Source organism: Vanessa atalanta, chromosome 2 (genome assembly GCF_905147765.1).
Source record: "Vanessa atalanta chromosome 2, ilVanAtal1.2, whole genome shotgun sequence".
In the NCBI taxonomy this organism is placed as follows: Eukaryota; Metazoa; Arthropoda; class Insecta; order Lepidoptera; family Nymphalidae; genus Vanessa; species Vanessa atalanta.
Genome location: NC_061872.1, coordinates 3135235 through 3157203, shown reverse-complemented (window position 1 = coordinate 3157203; position 21969 = coordinate 3135235). Strand labels below are relative to the sequence as shown.

The window sequence follows — 21969 nt, the reverse complement described above, 5'->3', positions numbered from 1 at the left end:
GACAGTTTTTTTAATACTGTGTTCTATATATTATCTAATACTTTTGGATAAATTTTTCACTATTATTGGGTTTTATTATACATTTTACAAGTAAAGTTAAAATTATGGTTGGATATAGAAATAGGATATTGTCTTTTTTTTTTAATATATTATATAATATATTAAAAAAAAAAATTTATATAATATATTAAAACGTGACAAAGCCAAGAGAGTCTCTAAAAGGAATCCTACTGACCTTAATATTGCGACGTACAAAAAATTGCGAAATCTCTGCAATAGGATGTGTAGAGATGCTAAACGCCGTTTCATCCACTCCTCCATCGATAAACTGTCTACTTCACAAATGTGGAGATTTTTTAAATCTTTAGGCGTGGGTAATCCTTCAAAATCTTCTCAACATTCATTTGATCTGAATTCTCTAAATAAACATTTTTGTACTCCCCCTTTAACAATTTCAGCCTCTACGAAGGCTGAAACATTGTTAAAGATGGCGAACGCCATCACGCCTGATTGTATTCCTTTTAATTTTCATACAGTCACAGAGAGCGAAGTCAAGAGAAGCATCCTATCTATCACTTCCAAGGCGGTTGGTAATGACAACATTAGTCGGGATATGTTATTACCTGTTCTTGACTCTTTAAACCCTGTTATTACCCACATTATAAACTTTTCCTTTGAATCCAATACCTTTCCAACATCTTGGAAGTTAGCACATGTGATTCCTTTACCCAAATTATCAAATCCCTCTTCATTTTCACAATTTCGTCCCATCTCTATTTTGCCTATCCTATCAAAAATCCTTGAAGACGTTGTACATAAGCAACTGTCAGAATTCCTAACACATAATCATCTCCTTAGTCCTTTTCAATCCGGTTTCCGTTCCGGTCACAGTACTTCCACCGCACTGCTTAAAGTCACTGAAGACATTCGCTTCGCTATGGACAAAAGAGAGTTTACTATTCTCATTTTGCTCGATTTTAGCAATGCCTTTAATTCAGTCGACTTTGATGTATTGCTTGGTATCCTTCGCTCACTTAACTTTGCTCAGCCTGTGATTGATTGGTTCCAATCTTATCTTCGTGGTCGTCGGCAGATGGTAAAGTCTGATGAGGCTTCCTCGGACTGGGCTGATCTCTCTGCTGGCGTTCCGCAAGGCGGCGTACTTTCTCCTCTTCTGTTTTCAATCTTCATTAATGAAATTACCAAAGTTATTTCTTCTCACTACCATCTCTATGCAGACGATTTACAGCTTTATAGACACGCCACCTTATCAAATCTGTGTTCGACCATACATGATATCAATCATGATCTTGTTGAAATTAAGAACTGGGCTACATCCTTTGGGCTTCTTGTTAATCCCTTGAAGTCGAAGGCAATGGTAATAGGTACCAGACAGTTATGTAGCAAAATTAATTGGGACATTGTACCATCAATTGTCTATGATGGAACTCAAATTGCATATAGCGACCAAGCTACTAATCTGGGGTTAGTCATAGATTGCAATTTATCATGGAGAGCTCAGGTTAACGAAGTCAGTAAACGTGTCCATTTCTCTCTGCATTCTCTAAAACGTTTGCAGAATTTCCTTCCTTTTAAAACAAAAATATTACTTGCACAATCCCTTCTTCTTCCCATCCTTGACTACGCTGATATCTGCTATCTTGATGCGAATGAAGAGCTACTTGACAAACTAGATAGACTTCAAAATTTGTGCATTCGTTTCATTTACGGTCTGCGCAAATTTGATCACATTTCTCAATTTCGACGTCAGTTAAAGTGGCTTCCTATCCGACTTCGCCGGAGCTTGCACATATTATCGCTTCTTTTTAATATATTAAATCATGGTAGCCCTGATTACCTACATGAGCGTTTTCTGTTTTGTCCTGCTCGTGAAAGACCAGTACGCGCATGTGTGGCGTCGAAAACTCTTGAGGTACCATTTTTTAATACTACTTCCTATGGTAACTCGTTTTCCGTTGTTGCCGCTCGCCTATGGAACTCTCTTCCAGATAATATTTTCTATAATAATGTTACGATAAAATCGTTTAAAATCAGAGTTAAGCAACACTTTCTTGCCACTTAAGTTTAATTTATTTTATATGTATGTATATATATTTTTTTGTATCTATGTAAGTTGAATGTATATATATATTATAGATAATGGTATATATTATGTATATATTTGTATTTAGTGTGTAATATATTCATTTATCGCTAAGTCTACTTGAATTCTATAATATAAAACTAATTGATATTGTACCTACACCATAAATATGTATTACAAATAATCTCCACTAAATTCAGGGTTTCTGGAAGAGATCTCTTGTTAGAGATAAGTTATCCCTTTGTACACATTTTTCATTTATATAATTTTCTGTATACTCTGTTGGTACATAAATAAATAAATAAATAAATAATATCGGTACTAGTTAGTAAGGCCTCGTCTCTTTTTTCTCGAGAAGAATTGGCACTTAAAATCCAAAATATGATCACGGTATCCTTTACGCCAGGTAAGGTATTGAAGTATATGAGGCAAGATGCCAGTGGTTAGAACGCGTGCATCTTGACTGATAATTGCAAGTTCAAACCCACGCAACCAACAGGCATCTCATGCTCAGCAGAAAAAGAAAACATTGTGAGAAAACCTGCATATACATAAATTTCAATAAAATTCTTAAAGATTTTAGCTCCAAACCTTAAAGAGAAGAGACGTGGACTTGTCCATTTACATCTATAGTAATTTACTTGTATTTAATCCATAATATTCAACTGCCCACAATTTTATTTAAAAATAAATACAATGGGAGTATTTTCTGATAAAAAGTTCCATGAAAAATAATACATATAGGACTTTCTCCTGTCTAAAAAAAAGTCAGAACTACGGTTCACTGCATTCCGCTACACACAAAATTTATCGCACAAAAAGTGAAATTCATGAATAGCTTACTTTGTGACTAAAGATAAATATATTTTCTAAGTGCAACGTTTTTGGATACAAATGTGTTTTGGAAACAATTCTGTAACGAGTTATTGATGTTGTTGTAAATCTGTTTGCTTATAGACAAAACTATGATCATGCTCAGTAAACTAATATAATATTAATGTATTATAAAGTCAAACTTAGAAAAAAAATAGATCTGTATTGAACGCGCGTTTATATATTATATAATATTCAAGAGAGAGAGTGACCATGATAGATTTGACCTCTTACGAGAACACCATAAGCGTGTGCAGATGGAGTGTTACTTGTTACAAAAATATATGAAAAGTGCTGAAAATTCCTTTTCATCTTAGGTTAAATCAAAAAAAAGCTTATGCCGATATTTTGGTTGTAATGTTTTAATACTGTCTGATGGTAATTAAATCGCTCAGCTTTTTAATAAGCCAGTACCGATCACCGCCGTAACTCTCTTGCAGTCTCTATTGGTACCATTGATCTTTCATCTTTCTATTGAAACCGTTAGCAAATACTTGAAGGGTAAAGACCCCGATGATATTCCTCACATTTTTCTTAAGTCTTGCTTTAGTCATTTAGATGTACTTTTATTTATCTTATATATCTCGTCGTATAGGTAAATTACCCAAGGCATGGAAACAATCATTTCTAGAGCCAATTTACAAGACCGCATATAAGTATAACATACAAAATTATCGACCTTTATCTAAACTAAGCACTATAGCTAAATTATTTTAAAAAAATATTTATGCTCAGTTATGTTTCATTCTAAGACCGCTGATCATCAACCAGCAACACGGATTCATCAATATTAGATCAACTGAAACGAATCTTTGTGAGTTTACTCATCAAGTTACAACAGTGATGAACAATGGTGGATGTTGTACATACTGACTATTCAAAGGCCTTTGATAAGACCTCTCATTATTTCTCGGTTAAAAAATTTGCTGTGGTTAGTATAAACGGTGACTTGCTTCGTTGGCTTGAATTTGATTTGCAGTCAAGCTGTTGCCATTAAAGGTTTTTGTACATCGTTTGTACAAGTTGCCTGTGGTGTTCCCCAAGGATCTCACCTCGGGCCATTACAATTCAATAAATTTATTACTGACATTATTCTATATATTCCTAATTTTAGCATACACAAGATAGATTTCAAAATAATTAAATCGCCTCAAGATTGCTTATTACTTCAAACTTACACTTAAATTTTAAAAATGTAACTTTTGCTTGCCTAAGTATTTTATATTAAATAAAAGCTAAAATTTATCAATGCTAGAATTTAGTAAGTTTGGCTAAGGAATTTAAAAATACCTTCAACCTTATTCTTCTTTTTAATGCTTATGTTAGCTCTGTCTTGGATTTATATTTTGCTCTACAATTTAGAAACACTATAACAAAACGTATATAAATAAAATCGAAAAAATACTCGAGAAATCAGGCTTTATTTTTTGTAATACTTTGAATGTATGATTATTCAACGAATGTGTTCTTGTTACGTGCATGTAAAATTATAACATATGTATATTGTAATTCAAACTTAGTTTACGTAATATATTTAAATACCTATTTTACTTCCTTTATACGCTTCTGTTTTTATTTTTATATTGTTTTATGATTTTCTTATATATATGTATATTTACTAAAAAAGGTGTTCTTATAGTTGTTTGTTTTCTAAATAAATAATTATTTATATTGACTAGCTGACTCATTCTTAAAATCGGAACAGTAATACAAACTATTATAACGATATGTGAACACAGATCACTTCCACCAACAATGGTAAAAGTTTTGTTTACGCATAAGTGTGATATTAAATAACTATATTCCCTATGGTTTGCCAATCTGACAAACGCCTATCGACTATTCCAATCACAGGAGCCATATAGACAAATAAGCAACTTTGGCATTGGATTCACACGATTGGTCGATGTTATATAAGTCGCATTTCCTATGGGATTCATCGTAGTTTCGTGAAAAAATTACGTTTTGAGTATCAGCGAGGTTACTATTGTAAATTTGAAAGTAAATAAAAAGTTACATTATGATTAAGGTGCATAGTTTTTTGTATTATAAATAAAGATAAATTAGTCAATAACTGTTTGTAGCGCATAAATATACCAGATGTAATATGTGAATCTTAGTTTTATTTAACTTTACACCGTCTTCGATTGGGATACACAATAACTGACTATGTTATGTGACATTTTTAAGGTTCAACACGTCCTACAAAATATAAAAAGAGTATGTTGTATCAATAAAAAGTAATTAAATTATCTATTTTCAAATTATCATTGTCTTTGATAAGTTTCCATTAGATTTTAAAGTACACCAGAAGATGGAGAACTCTATTATAATATGTAAATGTAATAACTTAATAGTGATTAGATTTTTCTTGATAAAACTATTAATTTAACTTGATAGGCTTGTAGTTTGCGCTGCACAAACCTGTCTGGGTGGGTTCCACACACTCCTAATGAAGTGACATTATTTCTTATTATTCATGGTCGGCGGTGAATTCACGGTATCTGGAATGGTTAATATTTCTTCTTTGGTGGCACAATGGTGGCGAACTAGCCAACTACCAACTACATATATATATATATGTATATACATATATAGGCGGATTTGCAAATTTCATCAACAATGACATTTGCTGATGACATTGGCACTGAAATTTTAACCAATCCTTTCATCGCCAATGTGCCACCAACCACGAAGTAAGATATTATGACCCTTACACCTGTAGCTACACTAGCTCACTCAGTATACAAATTGGAACATAACAGTGCTCATTGCTGTTTTTCCCAGACGTTCCTGCATTAAGTCCTGCGACCTAGTAGTAGAGTTTGCTTGTCTGCCTCGTTGATCTAGTAACTATCTTATAAGGCTGAAGATTACTAGTAACTAAAACCAAATTCCTGTTTGGTCCAATGAAAATTTATTAGATTTTTCTTCCAAGGCAAACTCAGAAGTAAGCCCATGATTGAGAAATAGGCTGTCTTACATTCTTGCCTCGTACGGTACGAAACCTGTACAAGATCTATCCCGAGTCGTGTCACATCGGACTATATTTGTGACAGAAAAGAGAATGTAGATTTGACACTTAAGAACTATTAAAGTCGCCTAAGCAAATGGCCGACATCGCCGAAGTTAACATAGACACAAGTCGTTTCGATTAAAATATTTTTTGACAACTGACTTAATTGAAATTAATTAATGTTTTATATACACATACATATAAACATCCTTCTCTACATAACCACCCACACTTAGCCACACTCTCACAAAAAATTTACTTTTTTTTGTAAAATCTTTGTTAATAATTATAACCTTAGATCTACAATAGTAAGAGTCTAAGTAACGAGTGTCACTCAACTCGCGCGTGCTCGCAAATGGATTCATTTGTCACCGCCTCACCACCGTTGACATCCATCACACATTCTAAATCGCCCCAACACTAACAAATAACGACGTGATATCGTTGCGACACGTGCATTAGTTTTGAATGTAGAGGTAAGACGTTTATTTTTATTCGAATTTTAGTTTGTACTGTATCTAGTAACAAACAAATCTTTAACTTAAGAATACTATAATTAACAGTTCCAAAGCTTTAAAGATGCGTATAAAAACGACAATAAATAATTTATTTCGACAAATATCTTAAATTACGAAATTTACTTTATATATCATTGGCATAACTGTACTTTATTTAACCAATAAAATGATCTTAGGTAAATCATAAATTGAATTTGAATGCGACTGTACTTTCATACTAAATACCTTATACTAATGTAGTTTTCCTTAATTTTTAAATATTGCTTAATCGTATCAAATTGTATTGTAATATTTTAATCAATTACAGAAAGGTACATTCATGATCAAAACTATCAATCAAGGTTTCTTCGAGGAACTGAATAAGAAGTCGAACCGAAGTGTACTCAACTGTATCGTCGTATGCACTGTGTAAAGATGTAATCGGTTTGCATGAAAGCACTCGATGGTACAGTGACGGACACAAGTGAAGGTCGATTAATGACCGGTGTGCGCGATGGTCTCGCATGTACCGCAGTGCGGCGTGCTGCGGTATGCGCCGCCTGCGGTTTGGGCTCGCTAGCACCCGAAATTATTGTCTGTTTTTTTTTTATAAATTTGATATGTTTTGCATTTTTTATTCGACTATTTTGTATACGTGGAGTATGTATTGCGGTAGTCGCTAGACGCTTCAAAAAATTCACTGTGTGTTCTGAAACACTAATGTAGATGTACCTTTTGTTTACTAACATACTTTTTATATTCAATCAAGCTCTTTTTAAACCAATATCCTATCGTGATTTTTCAGTACAATATTTATGAGGTGCCAAAGGTATGTAAAGTTCATGAAAGTTGAAACTTTATAATTAAGGATATGCAAGTCTGATTCGATAAATGTATTTATGTATAAGAGATGAGTAATGATTTATTTAAGTTACCTCAAATAAATAAATTCGCAAATAAAAAAGTTTTCATGGAAAGGTAAATTATAAAACAAACATTCGAAATAAATTCAGCAATCAAAGCTAACCTTCAAAAAGAACCTTCGAGGGAAATTAATCGAGTGTACAATCTTAAAAAACGATGGTAACTATCGTGTTGGTTTATTTGTAGTTATCTACCAAGGAGGGGTGATATATCGCCGCGGCGCACGAACGGTGGAAGGTCAAGTTCTCTTAGGAACCATATCGCGATGGTATATAATGAATAAAATATCTAGGTTAGTTGGAATTCTTCACAGGGAAATGGTATTGTAGAATGTCAAGAATTATCGATTACGATTTTTTTTTTAAATATATAATCTATTACGTGTAACCACTGCGTTTTTATTTTTTTTAATGTTTGTCTGATTTGATTCTTATTAATAACTAGCTGTGCCCGCGACTTCGTGCGCGTTTGAATTTAATAAAACAGCGTGACTTTATTATTATTTTACATATAATTCTAAAATAAAAGTTGCCTAAGTTACTCCTTGTTACAGCAGCTATCTGCCAGTGAAAGTCACGTTAAAATCAGTCCAGTCGTTCCAGAGATTAGCCGGAACAAACAGACAGACAGACAGACAAAAATTGTAAAAAATGTTATTTAGGTATATATACCGTGTATACATACATATGCATTTAGTAAAACGCGGTTATTTTAATATTACAAACAGACATTCTAATTTTATCATACAATATCAAAATTTAATGATAAAAATGAATCGTCGATAGCTTTTAAACGACAATACTAGTGACAGTTTTAACACATGGCTAAAACAAATATATACATAATATTGATATTACACGCTGGGCCGGATTATTTATTAGGCAGCGTAGCCAATTGCTTAGGGGTCCCGAATCGAAAAGATTTTGGCTTATTCCATTAAGGCCCATAAGTAGGCCAAAAATTAGGAAATAAAATTAAATAAATAGCTAAAGAAATCGTTGTAGCGAAATATTTCTCCAATTTAATAGGTATTGCAGAACTTCAAATATATATATATATATATATTTTAATTTTGAATTAAATTCCATTGCGGTAGAAAATATTTTTTTTAGGATGCTAGAAAAAGGTAAAAGGGGTCAAAATATGTATTATTTGGTCACACTTTGGTTTGGTTTAGTATATATTTATTTGGTACCTATTGATTAGTAGTAGGTCGGACAAAGTAACTATTCCTTACATTTCCAAAGCTCTACCAACCTTGGGTGCTTATATTTTACGTTCCTTGTGCCTGTAGTTACGCTATCTCACTCACCCTTGAAACTGGAATACGATAATAATAAGTATTACTGTTTGGCGGTAGAATATCTTATAAGTGGGTAATCACCAGAAGGGTTGGGGATTCGGGATAATTTGGTAACTATAGGTGGCCTCGGCGGTTTCATTCGCGTTAAATTAGGACATATATGCTTGATTCATACAATTTGCCACATCTATTATCGTTTATGGTTGGTTAAGAGCCGAGATAGCCCAGGTTAGTACGCGTGCATCTTAACCGATGATTGCGGGTTCAAACCCAGGCAAGCACCACTAAATTTTCATATGCTTAATTTGTATTTATATTCATTTCGTGCTCGGCGGTAAGGGAAGTGTTTCCTTTACCGCCGAGCAAATGTGAAGAGAATTTGTCTTAATTTTACACTTTTTTAAATATATATCATTTATATCATAAATAGTAAAACAATTTAACGCACCACTATCACATACTATAAACATTTCACTATAAACGTGTCATCGATGGTGTATTGTTACTAATAATCTAGTCGGTTCACTGAGTCATGATGGAGAGATCGTACATCAGAATGAACAGTATGAAACATCACTAGATGTACACAACAACCGAGCTGGGCTCAAACGAAACCAAGCTTACAGTACACTTTTTGTTTCAAGCTTTCAATTGAGTGACTATAGAATATGTACCTCTCTAATAACTAAAATCATTTTTATGGCATAGTTTGGCGGACGAGCATATGGGTCACCTGATGGTAAGTGGTCACCACCGCCCATAGACAATGGCGCTGTAAGAAATATTAACCATTTTTACAGCTTTAATACGCCACCAACCTTGGAAACTAAGCTGTTATGTCCCTTGTGCCTGTAGTTACACTGGCTCACTCACCCTTCAAACCGGAACACAGCAATACTGAGTACTGTTATTTAGCGGTAGAGTATTTGATGAGTGGGTGGTATCTACCCAGGTGGGCTTGCACAAAGACCTACCACCAAGTAAAGAACATAAAGATTTAAAGCGACTTTAAGTTTGATGTGACTGATGCAAAAAGGTTTACTGTAAGTTTGGTTTAGTGTGATTTAATCGCACTAATATTAAAACGAGGAAAAGTAGCTGTTCCCGTTTTAATTAGGGAGAAATTCTCGATTTAACTCGAAATTAAGTCGCTGCCTTCGTCGCGTCCATCTTCCGTCTTCCGTCTTCCTCGGACTTATCAAGAATTCCTCGATAAAAAACGCTTGTGAATGCGAATTGATTAATATAATATAATAGTATTAAAAGTAATCACGGTTTATTTAATAGTAAGGTGAACTGTTTGTTATACAATTTTAGTTGATCTTCATGTAATTTTTATATAGTTAGTTTTTTAAATAAATATAGACTATTTGATTGAATAATTTATCATTACGATATAATTTTTTAAATGGGAAATTTCATGTGTTTAAATGTGTGCAAACGGAGTATAATGTTTTCAGGGTTCATGTATGTATGTTTCTTTATACCATGATAACTTTTTAATTCCTGAACAGATTTGGATGTACGAGGTATTGTTAGATACATCCCAAGTGACATTGTTTATAAATTCGTTCTTTCTGGGCGGAGGTGTTTTTAGTTTTCACGTGGATTTTTTTTATTTACATTTTTATTTAAAACGCTCATCAAAAGTAAGCCATAAAGAGAAAATTGTGATCCTGAAATTCCGAATGTAATGCTACCTGGAAACAAAAAAATGGCGGTACATCAAACTGCTAAACTAAATTACATAATAGTAAAGCACGAGGTACACGTCTCCGGGGACTGGAAAGATTAAATAAATATATACTTATCATAAGGCTTATTCAATTAAATTACCTAATCGTAGTACACGATCTAGTGAAGTCGATTTTGTACACCAGTTCAAAAAGAATAAATAGTTTCATTTTAATTATTTTAATTAAACATATAAATATTTATACAACAGTTTTAGTATTTTTATATTATAGAGTATATTATATATTTTTGCACACCAATTAGAGATTAATTTAGGGTAGAGAATTCTTATAACTTTAAGTTGGCTTTTTGTAGAACATATATTTTGAGTTGTTTTACTTGTGTTGTTTTAAAGTGTATTTTATACCAGATTAGAATATTCTTTTGTTACTGCGGTTGTGTCAAATTGAGATATTATTATGCCAATGCCATTGGTACAGGTACAAGGGACATAACATCTTAGTTGCCAATGGTGGCATTGGTGATGTAAGAAATGGTTAAAATATCTTACAACGCCATTTTGTATGGGCGGTGATGACCACCTACAGTTCAAATATATTTTTAAATTTCGACATATAACTTAAATAGTATTTATATATTAGTAGTAACCCTATTGAGGGATGCTACATGCGCCGACATATTGGCCCCGTCTCGTGTCTGGAAAATAATGTTAAGGGCCGGAGCCGCAGCGGAAAATGCTGAAGCAGACAAGGGGCGCAAATATCCGACTCTAATTCAATATTACATCTTTGTACCGTTTGCAGTTGAAATATTTTGAAATTCAAAGTATTAACACAAAAATAAAAATCTCATAGATGTACATATAGTCATCAAACATTACCAAGCAACAGTACTTAGTATTGTTGGTTACGGTTCGAAGGGTAAGTGAGCCAGTGTAATTACAAGCACAAGGGACCTAACATAGGTTGGTCGCGCATTGGCGATGTAAGAAATAGTTGAAATTTCTTTTGGTGCCAATATAACAGGAATGGCAATGGTTACTTATTGCGAGCCATTCCATGGCGAAGTACTTCTAGCATTCTCACCACCTCGCGGCGATATATTTATACAGCAAACCTTCTAATAAACATTTACGTATTTATTACTAACAGTATTTAAAACGGGATATATACCATGTTTTTTTTATTTTTATTTGGTGGAGCTCGATATTTCGACATTATCTACGAATGTCTTGTTCACGAAATTTACGTATTTGTTTCACCGAGTTGTATGTTCTATACATCGGAAATTATGTGAAGCTATTATATATCTATTAAATCTGATTAATGATTATAAGAAATTTATAATCGTTCTTAAATAAATATTTCAGAGCTGAGAAGAATCTAACTCATATTAATTTTATAAAAGAAGAAAAAAGGCAAACACGTATTATAAAAAGTTTCAAGCCGAGAATAAAAGCGTAAAATAAAACCAAAAATAAGTACATTTTAAAATATTAGATGGGTCGGGCGTTAGGGGGGCATCGTATGTTCTACATAAAAAAAATAGAACATGCCTTGAGGTCCTTGCTTATATCAAATTTCATTGAATTTCTTATAGTATAATACGAATTAAACTAGAATCACTGTAAATCGTTTTTCAATATTTCACGACGGAAATACGAAATCACTTCTTACAAAATGGAACTGCAATAGTGAACCGAGTGATTTATCCTCTCGTAAGGTACTTAAGCATTAAGATACCGAATTCTCGCATTTTTTCTCTTGTGCTCATACTTATTCAAATTATTCAATGTAAATGGCAATTTTCATTTGAATAATACGTTGGCTTTACCTGATCACCACACACACCACATGCATATGAATCATAAACACACACATACACATACATGACACTCTCGCCTCACACAAACTCACATGCACTCAGAGTTAATTTCAATTATGTTTTCTTTATTTATATTAATTAAATGTTCTTTATTCTTTAGTTGATTATGTAACACACGATGTTATGTAAGAGCGGGGCCGTCTGACACGAGAATGTTTTATCCTCACTAGAGAGTCCTAACCTTAAATATGCTATGTTTACTCTGATAAAGAACCCTATTTTTTCTTAACAAATAATACTTTCATAGCACTACTTACTTAACTAGTTGGTAGGGCTTTGAGCTAACCCGTCTGGGTAGGTACCACCCACTCATCAGATATTCTACCGCCAAATAACAGTACTCTGTATTGCTGTGTTCCGGTTGGAAGGGTCGTAACATCTTAGTTCCCAAGGTTGGTGGCGCATAGGTGATGTAAGGAATGGTTAATATTTCTTACAGCGCCTTTGTCTATGGGCGGTGTTGACCACCTACCATCAGGTGGCCCATATGTTCGTCAACCAATGTCATAAAAAAAAAAACTACGTATACAAATAAGTTTTACAATTCTAGTTTAACGTTATTAATATACAAAATTTTTAATCGGTACAAGAGTATTTTTTGTCTTAATATTATATTTCTTTTCTCTTTATAATATTATACTAATATTATAAAGAGGTGTTTTTTTTTGTTTCTAGTGTGAACTACCTTTTTTTTAAAAAATATTTGCACTTGTTGAAAACTACATTATTCCTGGAAGGTATAGGATATAATTTATATATCCTATACCTGAAGATGTGGCTTGCTAGTAACAACATTACCAATCTGTAAGGATAATGATGATGATGTTGAGGATAAAGTTTGGAGCATATTCCACCACGCTGTTCCAATGCGGGTTGGTGAAATAGACATGTGGCAGAATTTCGTTGAAATTAGACATATGCTGGTTTCCTCACGATGTTTTCCTTCACCGCCGAGCACGGGATGAATTATAAACACAAATTAAGCACATGAAAATTAAGTGGTGTTTACCTGGGTTTGAACCCGCAATCATTGGTTAAGATGCACGCGTTCTAACCAATGCGCCATCTCAGCTCAAGCTTTCTAGTAAACATAAAGTGATTATTGTATCTCGCCTTTTAAATGTAGATAGATCAGAGTTTACGAATCTTTCAAAGAAAATTTTGGGTTTTGGAATAATTCTGGAATTATGGCATTCGATTGCAGTACGCCTTCCAATTTCCATCCACTATGTTGACAAAATAAGTTATATCTAATACACTCTATATAGCCGTTAATATGACTTACCTCGCCTCAAAGCTATGTTTATTGAAAACGAAAAGACGGAAAGAACAAATAAGTCCCCTAATGGTAAATCAATGAGCCAATACTTACGGCTGACATTGGCGTAGTGACCTTTACGTAAGAAAACGTTGATGTCAAATTCTAGAATGTTCTATAGTACTATTCCCATACATTCCTAATTGAATAATCAATCATATTGTCTTGTGTTAAATCTTCTTAATATGTCTTATTCTTATGAAGAGTTGTGATGGTCCAATTTATATGTACTATATAAATCTTAACCGAAAATTGTGGATTGAATCCCGTCACCATTGAGTTTACGTGTGTTTAATATGTGTTTATTATTTATTCAAGTACAGTGGTGAAAAAAAGTCGTGAGCTACATGTGTAGATATAAAAAAATAGCTTAAAAACAAGTGTGCACCCGACCTATTCCTCGTAAGGAGAGAAAGCGTTAGCCCAGCTTTGAGACATTCATGCGCTGTTATTTTACTTTACTAAGTTTGGTATCATTAATTGCTACAGCCACTTTAAATATAATTATCGTATCTATCAAACCATTACTTCAAGTTTTTACAGATGGGTTGATGTATAATCGCATAGCCGCCTGCCTGTACTTTCCCTGCCTATAGGAGGTCACATTTCAAAATATTCTAAATTTCTCTTCTTAATTAGTTTACGTCTTAATAAATATTAACAACAATGCGTTGAAATTTAACTGCTTTTGTATATTTGATCCTAATTATTCATCCGACATTATGAGTGTGCAGGCGCAGTAAAGTCAAAGGTTTAACACTCCCTAGTAAAGAACGTAAAACTGTCATTCGTGTTATTCCTCCATTGCCATGGAATGTATGTATGGTGTATCTAAGTATACACGCAACATTATGTTTGGGAGTAGCCAGCCTGGTCTTATTGCAAGAATATTATTACAGTTATAGAAGTACGAATTATCTCCGATTGTCTTGTGCACGCTTACAAAACTGCCCATAAAAATAAAATAGGTACAAAATAAAGCAATGTACATAAGAGTACACCTGAGGATGCGTTTTGTAGAAGTCTTTAGTTTATTGGTTTTTTAATTTAAAATATATAGTGGATTTCTTGTTATTAATATACTACAACTTTCGAAAATTTCCAATAAGTTTCCACCAGTTTTTATATATTTATCGTTTATTGTAATATTTTGGCATTTCATCTGATCTGATCCACACTCTCGTTGAGACGCTAAATTTTGAGGAAGCAAAACACAAAAACTCTTCATTGTTCTTAAGATGCCTAGAGTTTGAGATTGGCTTATATTATTATTAACAGCTGGAAACCACCCAAAAATATTCTTTAATTAATTTTTAATTCGGATTTTTATTTCAGATAAAACCTTTTAATGACATTTGAGTTAGTTTTATAATTCTGTAACTGAATAAAGGCCTTTATTATTACTGGATGCTACAACGTTACATCTTTTCAGAATTAGCGCTAATAATTGTTGACCTGACCGCTGTATACCACGGCGCTCATTCTGAAAAGATACTAGTCAACTGCGCCGGACAATATAGTGCACATATACAGTCAACACAGGTACATTCTTCATTCCAGCATTCTCATAATCGAATGTGATCCCATCTGAAACGAGCGGAAAGAATTCAAGCGAAGGACGAACAGATTCACGATCTTACAGAGACACGGAAACCACTTATACGACAAACGCTAAAATATAAAAAACAGTAATATTCAAGGGCAGTTAACTTTACTTCAAAGATCGATAATAACCTATTCAACTCTTAATTCACGTTGAGACTGAGTTAAATTTAAACCCGCCCACACAACCGGTTTATTTTGGTTCAGCCCACGCATTGTCTGAGCACGTGGTTATAGTGACGTACTGCTTACGATTTTACTAACAGCCCACTGCTCTTAGGTTAATATACCTACGTTACACTTTTACAGATTTATTTCCTAATACATTTAAATATATGTTGATTTATTTGAATTTAAAATTGATATTATTGGATTTGTCATATATACGTTGGTTAAACATTCATCCGATCGTAATAAAACTCTCGTAAGTTATTCTACGTATGCGGAAACTTTTTCCTTGCCTAAAAATATAATCAAAGATTTTTCATTGCTATGATGTGTTTGTCCTTCAAAACAACCGTTTCAGACCCTTTTGTTTTCCGTGTAAAAAAGAGAAATATGGCTAATTTAAAAATCAAAATGATGAACGCTATGAATATATCAAAAATAGTCACAACTTAAATCATGACAGCTGTCAATCCTACTTGCGTCAAAAAGCTTCAATGAAAACGTTTCATATATATGTAGATTCGCATGACGCATAAAGACCTTTTAATATAGTTGTTGATTTCCAGACGGGATAAATATATATAATTGTATTTAACTTATATAACTTTGTATTTTAAATCTTCGAAAAGAGTTAACTACTGAGTTTCTTGCCGCGTCTTCTGCATATTCATTCAATCCATATTCCGAACCAATGTTATGTAAAATGACTGCTTGTAAAAAAGTCCAATAATAATCGTAGACACAAACCAAAGGTTTTTATAACAACCTTCGCCTTGTAAAAATGCTTTGACCTCAAGCAAATCATTACTTGATTGATACAGGTAAAACGATACGAACACATCTTACGTAAGTTTTAATGATATAAAATAAAATAAACCCATAGATTTATGGTTTTGATAAGTAAATATTACAAATGGGACCTTTTATTGTGACTTATTTGCTTATAAAAACGTATTAATTATTATAATAATAAATAATGTATTCATTATTCATACGAATATTAAACGCTATATATAAAATGTTTTTACATTAAACCGTGCTTCGTTCCAAGCACTATTATAAAGAGTGTAATCGGTGATAATTTATAATGAATAAAAATATAAAAAATTGTACTATTAAAAATCATAAGAAATATTTTATTTTATTGTTTTAATTAGCGCTACAAAAATACTACAAAAAATACTTAACAAAGAAAAATAATATTTCATCAGATACATTTTGATATTTAAGTCTACAACGAAATCAGTTCATTCAGTCTTAGCCTGTAAATCTCCCACTGCTGAACTAAGGTAGTTAGTTCGTTTAGTACAAAACAATTAGATAATAAACTACATTAAAGTTAAACATATGGCAGATCGCGTGTAAAGCGTTCGTGGCATAAAGGGCATGAAACATTAAGTATTTAACACCTCATTATTTAAATACGGAGCTCAATTTTCCTATGAGCGAAGTCATTGCCAAGGGAGAAGCGTTTAAACTAGTAGTTTACACTATCAAATAATATTATCAACTATTAAGTTCTCTTTATTAAATCATATAAATTATATCAGTGACACAATTGGTACAGGAATGGTTGGAATATGTTTTTTTTTTTATGGCGTATGTTGGCGGACGAGCATATTGGCTACCTGATGGTAAGTGGTCACCACCGTCCATAGATAATGGCGCTGTAAAATACATTAACCATTCCTTACATCGCCAATGCGCCACCAACCTTGGGAACTAAGATGTTATGTCCCTTGTGCCTAGAGTTACACTGGCTCACACACCCTTCAAACCTGAGTACTGCTGTTTGGTGGTAGAATATCTGATGAGTGGGTGGTACCTACCCAGACGGGCTTGCACAAAACCCTACTACCAAGAAACTGAAATAAAAAATAAGGTTTAGAAAAACCTCAAAAAGGAGAAGATACCTTAGCTCAGCAGTAGGATATTTACTCTCTGTTACTTACATATTTTGAAATGTAAAAATACCTGGAACGAAAAAACGATTGTGTCTTTATTGTCCTAAAAGGATTCTTTAATCGAGCATCCCAGTAGTGGCAACATTATAAGCAAACAACAACTACATACAAGCAGAGTCTACTACTTGTTTAAATATAAGGATTCTACTAATAAAATTATTGTATATCTCGCGAAAAAATTTACGCAATTTCTTTATTTATTGTTAAATTAACAATTGTAAGTTTATTAACATTTATAATTATAGATTATTTGATTCTGTATTTAATTCGAGAAAAAGCGTAACTACTATTTTCATGCCGATTCTTTTCAGTAGGATCTACATTCTTAAACACAACGATGCAATAGACTTCAAAAGAGACTACTTGAAAAAAGATCGTCTTGATTTTGATTTAACGTTATATTTAACGACAAATATAATATTATGAATAGCTTTAATATAAATTACTTTTCAAATTATATTATCTTTTTAATTAAAAGTTGTAAAACGATTAAGATATAAAAGATTACAATCGAAATTGTTAAAACATATTTTATTTTTAATTTCTTTCGTTCACTATTCATCATTCAATTCCGAAACAATTGATGTTAATCTTTATTCTAAATTATTATGCATTTTCATTTAACTTGATACGTTAATACGTATCTCTTTTGTTTTGTTTATTGCAATTTTTACCTATATAACCGTTCAACGTACTTTTCTTTACTGGTGGCGCGTATCTCTCTCCAGTTGTATAAATTGTATAATATTAAGTTAGTTTTTTTTTTACTCTATATTTTATCATACTTATTTATTAGAATAAGTAAGATATTATATAATTTTTTTACCTGTTAATTCCGTACTAAATTTTAAATGAAATATCTATGTACATAATTGCCGTCATTAGTATATCTCAAATTGAACATAAAAAAAATCTGTATTTATAATCAAGTAATGAATCTGCTGTTTACAGATTAATCGTTCAATCAGCGTGAGCAGTCCCGCGGAACAAAGGGCCCACGGTGTGCCTACGAACAAGGTCGAGGCTTTCAGGACAATTACGGCGAATGACATCGCGGGCGGAACGGCGCATTGCCATCGTTCACCCCATTTGATCCCGCAAATTATCAACATGCCCTTTCACTCGAACCACTTCGAAGTCCTTGTCTTGACCCTGAAACCTTCAGACGCAGAAATCCGCAAAACAAGTGAAACGTACCTAATATGTTTGTCTTCCGAACGATTTTTCTATAGTAATCAATTCAGCTACATCTACACACTACGAATGCTACGAACGTAGCACTCGTAGAGCTTATTTTTAATAGTCGATGGATATTCGTATAAAGATCAAATACAAAACTTATTAATAATTATATAATGAATCACATTAAAATTAAGTAACATTAAATAAAATAAAACGGATATTTTTTTTTCGAAAATTGTAATCGGGCTCACCTGGATATAGTCGTCTCGTTCTTTCGGATTGAAGGTCGGATCTGATTAGAGGGGGCACTGGTGCACTCGCGGTCGCGTGCAACTGCGGCAGAGGGCGGCTACAGACTGACTACTCTGGGCCCGGCCAGGAGCCCCTGCCCGCGCACGCCGTACCCCTCCCCCGCACCCTAGCGGATAAACAACGTGCATTGTAGGCCCGATCTGTAGACCTACTCTGCTGGGAACCAACGTACACACCTCCAACGTCACAATATAAGCTGTTTCACGTCCATTGCTTTTCGAGTTCGCATTATTAACTTACATTGCACTACTAGTTGAGTAGTGAATGAGGTTTAGGTTTTAAAGCGATAAATACATTATCATAAGGAGTCTGTAAACAAATTTGTTACCCAGATAGTAGTCTAGCATTATAGATTTTGGGTGAAATAGTGGAACAAATCCCAGGTAATGATGTTGGTTTTCAAATGTAATACCATATTTCGCCATTCAATTTCAACCAAAGCGTGAAAAAGGCTCATTGTGGCTATCCTTTGTATCAGCGGTCCTTTGGTCGCAAAAGGATCAACCACTATTATTATGATTATATATCTTTTAGTAACGAAAACTGTAATGTCTTTAATCAATATAATGTATGGTTATTTCGTGTAATTAAATAGTTTAATAGGAAAAAAAATCATTGAATTTTATCTTTTATTCCAGTGTAGGTATAAAATTACAAACTGATTTCGTCTGTCCAAATCCAAATTCAGCACTTGATATTATTTCACAAAAACGATTTGAGAAAGTCAAAACTAAAATAATTCCTTATCATCATAAAAATAATTTTTATCCAAATCTTCATAAATATCTGATAACAAGTTACTTTATGAACAAAATTAATATATTTATTTGGTGGTAGGGCTTGTGCAAGCCCGTGTGGGTAGGTACCACTCATCAGATATTCTACCGCCAAACAGCAGTACTCAGTACTGCTGTGAGCCAGTGTAACTTTAGCTTTAATGGTTAATGGTACTTTGGCGATTTAAGGAATGGTTAATATTTCTTACAGCGCCATTGTCTATGGGCGATAGTGACCACTTACCATCAACTATATCATAAAAATAAAAAAATCAGGAAAGGACTTGTCTTTCTTGACTTTTTCAAGAATAACAATCACACATGATATAAATATTTGCGTAAACTAAACAAATTAAAAATAAATGGAAACAATTTTGTATTTTTGATACGTTGATAATATTTTATTATGAAATGTATGAGTATATTCAATCGTAATAGCCTTAACTGTAACCTACAAACTATTCCAATGGAAGTAGGAATAAAGATAAACAAACCTTAGATTTACGTATTTGTTAATTAATCAGTTATATGGAACTTATGATTAAGTTTACGATTAATATACATTATTGTGCTGTATTATAAATAAAGCTACGTAATGAAATGAAAGTGGATATAAGTAGATAAGGGTAATAACACTTAACTACTTATATCCACTTTCATTTTATACCCAAAATTCCGATAAGTCTCGTCGACGTTCAAAACGCCATTTCTCGCAAACCCATAGTGAATATCATAGATTAATTAAGCTCTTGACCAATGATATCGCGTCAATTTGCTGTCAAATGTTGTTTATTTGGTTTTTCATCTCTTATGATTGTAATAAAGATATATATTACTTCTTATAATACTATACTTTTATATTTGTATGTATTGTCAATGCTTTAATGTTGCCAATCGTAAATATTAGTTATTATATCATTCCATTTTTAATTCATTTTGTTAATTTTTATTAATTTTGTTGTACATGCGGTATTCCATTTAATATTATATATAATTCACTTACGCGGTTTTTGCGGAAAATATCAGGATTAAAAAACGGAAATATAAAAATTATTTGATCATGTCTAATTCTGGCACTTATAGTAAAAATTATACTAATATAAGAAAAATAATAAAGCAGAAAGATATTATAATTAAGAACCGAGAGAAAGTTATGTTTGTTATTGTTGCGTTATTTTTATCGTTTTTATCGTTATGACTCCTTGACAAAAATAATTAGCTGGTATTTTGTATAGGAATTCAACTATCGAATACTTGTACATATGAGACATTGCTTTTTCATATTTTGTAGGCATTATTTTTGACTAAATGCTTTGGAATTTTGTAAGAAATCAATAAAAGCTGTCTAAGCGGCATGATATCATACAATATGTTTTAACATTTTTGAAGTGCTTGAAAAAAAACATATATATAGGTACTAATATGCCCATTTGCCAATATCACTGTAATAGTAACCGTCCCTTAAATCGACAATACTAAAAAAACTTTGGAAACTAGGATGTTATATCCGTTGTTCCTGCAGTTACACTGGCTCACTAATCTTTCATAGAGCAAAACAAACATTGTCTGTTTCATGTATGTATTAACTTTGAATTAAAATTAACGACATATTTGGCGAATAAAAATTAATAAAACAAATAATAAGTCACAGGGTTTTTTTTATGTAATAAGTAGGCAGACCAGTAAATGACTTGACTTTTAGGGGACACCACCGCCCATAGAGTTTGGCACTGTCAGAAATATTAAGCATTCCTTACATCGCGAATGCGTTGCCAACCTTGGGAACTAGGGATATGTATGATATGAGATATGTCTGTTGTGCCTTAGTTACACTAGCTCACTATGTATTTTTATGAAAAATACATTCGTGTTTCTATAGTATTTCGTACGGATCATTGACCAACGAGTAACTTATAAAATTATAAATTAGACCATCTCATATTTACAGTTATAGCACGTTAGAAAGTAATGTCACAAACGCAGGCCAGTCATGCAAAGTGTCTATCCTTCACAGGGACTCTTTAACAGGTTACATTTATCCTCCAATTGGAGTGGTCCGGTAACATCTCATGCATAATTCTGATTACGACCGTGACCCTGTTACGGTTACCGTGTGGAGCGAGCATTACACCTAGTTATGGTATTTTTGCAAGGACTTTTTACGGTAAATTACGTACCAAAGTATGGATCCGACTGGGGATTAAATGCGCTATGTTTTATTAATATATCGTTCGGTCACAGTCCATTGAGTATTGTGTAAGTATTATGAATTTTAATAATATCCCATGTAACGTCTGTAAACATATTTTATATATCCTATTAAACCGAAATGAATTTCGACTTTATGTTAC

The 21969-nt window shown here is 32.8% G+C and overlaps 1 protein-coding gene across 1 annotated transcript in view; it reads right to left on the bottom strand.

Annotated features, from left to right (window-relative positions):
- LOC125075619 (acetylcholinesterase-like) overlaps window positions 1–18883 on the bottom strand; it is a 63117-nt gene extending 44234 nt beyond the window's left edge. Inside the window, exon 1 of the mRNA XM_047687328.1 lies at window positions 18782–18883. The gene's annotated coding sequence lies outside the window, so the exon portion shown is untranslated. The remainder of the gene's footprint in view (window positions 1–18781) is intronic.
- Between the last annotated feature and the right edge of the window lie 3086 nt (window positions 18884–21969).